The sequence below is a fragment of the Vanellus vanellus genome, assembly GCF_965231255.1.
Source record: "Vanellus vanellus genome assembly, chromosome: 16".
In the NCBI taxonomy this organism is placed as follows: domain Eukaryota; kingdom Metazoa; phylum Chordata; class Aves; order Charadriiformes; family Charadriidae; genus Vanellus; species Vanellus vanellus.
This window is the reverse complement of record NC_138921.1, coordinates 12570383-12577231: the sequence shown is the minus strand read 5'-3', so window position 1 is coordinate 12577231 and position 6849 is coordinate 12570383.

Genomic DNA, 6849 nt, shown 5'->3' with positions numbered 1-6849 from the left:
TCTTCCAGAAATAAAATCAGGGTAGGAATCGCTGTGAAGCGTGGCCACAGTCCAGTACGGCAGCCTTACAGCTGATGAGAACACACATTTTCCTTGCTGGGAATTAGGGGCCTTTTTAGATTCAAATAATGAGATAATCAACATCAGTTTGAGCATCTTGCTCTACATGATCTGTGTGCAAAGTGGGAGTGAATCTGTTATGCAAAGGAGAGGGAAGCAGTCTCTGAAATGCTATTAGTGAGTCAAAGAGCGTCTCAGAACAATTTCAGTTGCAGAACAATAAGACGTCCCAAAGTATTAATGTAGCAGGCTGCAGCTGTCCACACAATTTCTCATCAATGCTTCTGATGGCCAGAGAAATTCTTCCAAACCACCAGTCGGAGATGAACTTAAGTGATAAAACAGCGTTGGTGGGGCTGGGAAAATCCTTGGCACGCCATTGTTTAACCGGGTTACGTAGCACATTAGTGAAAGCTTAATTGGACCTTGTACTTCTTAATTAGAGGACCTCAACGAATTCTCATCTCGCTACCTCACTACTTTTGACAAGTGGTTTTGCAAAGTTCAAGAGGCTTATCAGCATTCAGCCCGAGTCCAGCTGAAAGGATAATGTCCCTTGGAAAAAACATCATCTCCAGGATTGTTAATTAGTTTACAATAGCTTACTAGAGTATACGTGTAGAGGTTCACATCACTAATGAGGACTCTGTTCCAAAAAAAGTCCCTTTTTCAGTTTTGTTCCTTCTTCTTTAGGGATTTAAAGGAACAATTGGTTGTTGCAGGGTGACAGTCCCACTGATGGGTTTTCTGTGTGTTTTCTGGCTCAGTTGCACAAAGAGATTGTTTCTAACTTTTCTAGTCTATTGATCTACAGCCTGTGTTTTGCCAAGGAATAGGAGAGTTTCATCTCGCTGTATGGTTTGCATGCTGTTAGAAGCACACCTTGGTTATATGACCTTGTTCCCCAAAGCCCTGGATGCGGTATTATGGAAAATGGCTCAAGCTCCACCCTTTGAAGGGTCTATGTTGGAAGAGTAAGTGCTAAGCTAAGCAGTAAGAGCTGGCTGAGAGGAGAGCTGAAATCGGTAGCAATGTGAAGGTTTGACAGTGGATGGATGGGGATGTGTGTGTCTGGGGCAGGAGAAAGCAAGGCCGGAGGAGGAAGGCACAGCAGTGCTCCTCACTGTGATCCTTGGATGCTGTCATGCTCGAGAGCCTGCAGCTGATTACGCATTCCCAGGAGATGCGTGTTCAGTTGGGCTTCAGTACTTTGAAATGCACATTTTTTGGAAGCTGTATGCAAAACCTAATGCCACTGAACTGATTCATAGAATCGTTATGGCTGGAAAAGACCTTCAGGATTGTCACGGGTGGGGCCAAACCACCCACTGGGCACAACAACAAATGCTCTCCCCAACTGCTCTTCAAAGAGAGGCAGGCAAGAGAGAGACTTATGAGTTTAGAAGGAACTAAACTACTTTAATGATATATTAATAATAAAATAAAAATTAAAAAATGAAATATATAGAAAACCATATCAAGCTCCTGAGATGACAATCACCTCACCAGCTGGCTCTGGGGAGTCCCAGACTGGACTCAGTGATGGACGGACTCTGGATTCTGGATCTGGATTCAGAATGGGGATCACAGGCAGATGAACAGACAGTCCTCCTCAGATGTTGGCCATTGAAGGAAGAGAGGGCTGATCCTTTGATCCCTCAGCTTTTATACTGAGCATAAGGCAGATGGGATGGAATACCCTGTTGGTCAGTTTTGGGTCACCTGTCCTGTCTACTGCTCCCCACAGGTGGGACCACACTGCGCTCTTCCACTTCCAGATAACAAAGTGAGCTGCCCTTGGGTGTTACAGCAATAAGTAAGCAAGAGCCTCTCCGCATACTGTGCCCGGGCATCAGCTATAAACATAGGTCTTATCACTCTGAGGGCGAACAGTGCCTGCACAATATGCTGTTAATTTTGGTAGTTAGAAGAGTCCCAGCTAAAAAATAAACTTACTGAACAGAAAATTGGTTCTGTTTTACCTCAAACCAGGACACTGATAAATTTCTCTTGACCTCGATGGGGACAAGAGCTCTTGGGTCATGTTCAAGAAGCCCAATTTTCATGAAGCCCCAGCTCAGCCTGATGGGCGTTTTCCCTCTCTGGAGAGCAGAGTTTCTCTCAGGCTCTTCCTAGAGCAGCCAGAGGAGGAGATTCCCTCTCTGCTTATAGCGCTGCTACACCTCCTGCCAACTCTGCCTGGACCTGGGGCATCCTTCGTTGCCCAGGAAAAGGTGGTTTTTTTAAGAGCTCACCAACATGAGGAGTTGTTTCCTTCCTTTGCAGTGGGATTTACCTGGTGCAGCTGATCCTACGGGTACCTGGGTGAAGGGACTGGGGCAGTTTAGCAAGCGGGTGGCTACACCCAAAGAACTCGATTGTGATCAGCTTCTCTGGCAGCACATTTATTTCCCTTTAAACCTGATGTATTTCTCTTCAGCTTCTATTAGCTGCAAAGAGGTTGAAGCTAAATTGAAATAAACTGCATAAAGAAAATGATGGGCATTTGTGCTAGTTTAACTAACTTGGTGTAAAAGGTGAGCCGAGTTTAAACTGGAGTGACTTCTGAGCCGTGCCGGGGGCTGAGGAGGTGGCCTTGAGCGTGCAACTGTGATACGCAACTGAGAATTTTAATTTGCCTAGTTCTCATGTATAAATAATATGCTAGATACATGACACTTCATGAATTAATGCAAAGGTATAAAGCACAAAGAGAGATTCTCGTACAGGATTTGTTCTTGCCATGCAAATGCCAAGCAAGGCTTTAAACAGACCTGGCTAGGTGGAATCATGGAGATTGTTTCACGCTTCAATTCAGGGTTTGTTCCTGTTTCCTGAACCATTTTACTGTCGGAGGGTGTGTGTGTGCGTGCACGTGGGGAGGGAAATTAGGAAGGAAATGCCCAGACCAGCACAACCCTGTATAAACCCCTCCATGCGTACGTGAGCTTTTATCGTGTCGGGGTTGTTACCGAGTGATGAAATAGTTGGGAGGAAGCAGCAGGAGAGCTCAGTCTGTCAGCCCGCTGTCCCCTCTCCTCAGTACACGTGTTGGGGAAAGGTATTATTAAACTCCGCTGGTGCGAATTCCATTACTGTGGCTGTTGGGGTGAGGGGGAAAAGGTCCTGATTGCTTTTGTCCAGGTGCTTTGCCTAACACGGAAAGCACGCAGAGGGATTTCTCTTTAATTTCATGCAAGGGGCAGAAAATAGAAGTATTGCCAGGGTTGGTGTAATGAGAATAATCCACACCTGAAACCCACAGGGGTTACAGGTGCTGCTGGGTGGCAGCCCCATGGCTCTTCGGGTTCAGAGGCAAAGCCCCGCTGTGCTGCCTGGGTTGAGGGAGGATGCTCTGGGCAGCACTGGGAGAGCTCGGCTCATCCTCTCTGCAGGTGACTGCCGGTTGCTCTGTCTCTGTGCTGCGGCTGTACACAGGGGCTGATGATATGTACATCCTTCCTCTGCCTGATGTGGTGGGGTGACAGTGGCTGGGGGTCCCCACCTGTCTCGCACTGCGTGTTTGTGCAGCGCTGGCCCCTGGGCTTCCTGCTGCCAACGTAAGGAGGAGGTGGCAAGTTCACAGGTGATGCAGCGGCAGCAAACCCTGTATCTCCGCAGAGGGGGGTGCGGGCGGCTCTGGCACTCTGCTCCCTGCATCCTCCTGGCCAAAACTCTCTCCTGCCTGTACTGAAGTAGGATGGGACCCGGCTCCCAGCAGCGCGAACCAAGGGCAGGGCAGTCCTGGCCCTGGGGTCTCTGTGCCAGCAGTTTCAGGGTGACAGATGAAAAGACACCTGCAGAAAAAAAAACCCGAAATGAGGCTGATGGTAAGGTGATGAAACATGGAGAGTGCCAAAGACAGCTACAAACCCACACTGATACCAGGATGTTATCACTCGCTCCCCTGGAGAAACCTGTAATTAGATTGAAAAGATGACAGCTGTTTCTGGTGGCATAAAAATATTGAGGCACGGCTGCAAGAACCGGGATTTTCCTCTAATGCAGCTGGAATTAAAACTGGGGAGGGGGGAATAAAGATTTTGATAACTCATAAAAATAAAACTTTTTCCCGAATCAGTTTACTGTCCTAATAAATAAAGCAACGCTGTAAATGGGAAGAAGGTTATCATCAGCGGGGCTCCAGGCTGGGGTTACAGTGGTGACGGATAGCACGTGTGCCCAGTGCCACGCTGTTTAATTTCTCCGGTGATGATTCTCCTCATCTCCCACCGTTTGGTCTGTCCGGACCGCACGTGCTTCCTCGCCGCTTTGTGCATTTATGGCTCTTGGCACCACGAGCTCCTGCTGAAACCTGGCACTTGCTCTCTGAGCACAAGTAGTATGGGAAACCTCTAGACATCTAAGAGAAAAGGCTGAACACATTTTCACTGTAGTCTAAGACTTTCTGCCTTTATTCTGTGATGCAAAACCTCAGTTCCTGCCAAGTTCTATATGAAGTAATTGCTTTCATGTACAAACTGGAGGAAAAGAAGTTTTTAAGCCGTGCAGAGCCTGATGTGACAATTCTATTAGGTTTTGGTGGGTACCTGCTTGACCCTGTAAATCAGAACTCTGAAAGGTCACTCTCTGTGTCTTATCATGGTATTTAGTTTTTTGTGCTTCAGAGGTAGGGGGTGAAAGGAAGCTGGAATGGGTTTATTCAAATCTAAGGAGGAACTGAATGCGACAAAAATAACTCGTATTTTTTAAAAAATGGCTCTCATCATGCGGGGAGCGTTGCTCTTTCTGTTCTTCCCCGTTTCCGCCTCCCTGGCTCCTGAACGGGAAAGGCAGGTTTGTATACTGGCACGATAGAACAGCCTCTCAGGGTTTTGTGAACTCTGTCTGTACCACGTGCTTGTTTTTTTCACTTTTAGCATTATAAACCTGTCCTTAATAGAGACTTTGGTTCATATTGTAAAGATGGAGTTGAGAAGAGCTGTAACGCAATACCCGACTCTGAGCTGCCGCGCTGGGTCCTGCGCAGAGGATCACTGCAAACGCTATGTAGGTGCGTTAAAGGCATTAATGTAATTAATACTTCAGAAAGCCCCAGGTTGACATAATTTGGGAATAGATAGGATGCCAAGAGCTTCGGCTCCTGGGAAGAGGCATTTTGGCGGGACAGAGCGGCATGATTTACTGACACCTCCTGTCCCCCCCCCCCCCCCCAAACCTCCCGAACATTCATTACGCCTTAAATATTCTCACACTGAGTTTTTCCAATGGTCTAATTATAAACTTCATTATAATTGTTCATTAGTTTTATTTTGTTCAATTAGCTTAACAAGTTGCCAAATGAAATACAAGACTGGCAATTAGCTTGATCTAATTGTAATGAGCCACTCAAATTGGGTCACCAAATATGTTCGTTTATAGCACTTCTCCCCTACTCCCCCCCCCCCCCCCCCAATTGGTGAACAATAACATAAATATGCAGAGCATCTCCTGATCAAAATAGTGGAAATTTCCTACTCGTTTATTAAAGCAGAAATAAAAATCAATCGTTTCGTTCTTGGTGGTTCAGAAACGTGCCGCTCAGGCACCTGGGTTGCCCCGGCTTAACAAGGCACCCTCCGCAGCCGCGCGGGACCACCAGCCCCTGTCCCAGTCCTTGTCCTGCAGAATAAAACCTGCCGCTGGAGCTGCCAGGAGGTCAGCCCTGGCCTACCGTCTGTTTATCTCTTCTGAATTCCAGAGAAATCTGGTTTTAAGGCACCTTGCAAAAAATAGTTGAGCAGCAAATCCTGCTGCGCCGCCTCTGCCGCGCGGGGGAAGAGCTGCTGGGACAGGAGGAGCGGCCCTTCCTGCGCTGGGCTGACCTCCGGTTTTATTGTGTATTGACTGCGGAGGGAAGCGCCGCATCAGCTGAGCTCTTCTGGTCTTAGAACGACCTGCAGAGGCTTTGCCCACAGCCCCCCAGTAATGTTGGAGCCATAGATGAGGCCAACGTGGCGGTAGCCCAGAGAGGCTCCTGGGGAAAACTCCTTGAAAAAAGGATTTAAAATTCCGACTTCTGTGGGGTTTGCAGCGGCAACCCATGTTATACAATCATAGAGTGCTTTGGGGTGGAAGGGACCTTGAAAGATCATCTATTGGAGAATGGAGAGCAGCCCTGAGGAGAAGGACCTGGGGATGCTGATTGACGAGAAGCTCAACATGAGCCGGCAATGGGCGATCACAGCCCATAAGGCCAACCGTATCCTGGGCTGCATCAGAAGTGTGGCCAGCAGGGCGAGGGGGGGGATTCTGCCCCTCTGTTCTGCTCTGGGGAGACTCCACCTGGAGGACTGCGTCCAGCTCTGGAGCCTCCAACATAAAAAAGACACGGACCTGTTGGAATGGGGCCAGAGGAGGGCCACGAAGATGATCCAAGGGCTGGAGCCCCTCTGCTGTGAGGACAGGCTGAGAGAGTTGGGGGTGTTCAGCCTGAAGAAGAGAAGGTTCTGGGGAGACCTTATAGCCCTTCCAGTACCTAAAGGGGCTCCAGGAGAGTTGGGGAGGGACTTTTTACAAGGGCATGGAGTGATGGGATGAGGGCGAATGGCTTCAAACTGGAAGAGGGAAGATTTAGATGAGATATTAGAAAGAAATCTTCCACTCTGAGGGCGGTGACCCCCTGGCCCGGGTTGCCCAGAGAAGCTGTGGCTGCCCCATCCCTGGAGGTGTTCAAGGCCAGGTTGGACGGGGCTTGAAGCAACCTGGGCTGGTGGGAGGTGTCCCTGCCCATGACAGGGGGGTGGGACTGGATGATCTTCAAGGTCCCCTCCAACCTAAACCGTTCTA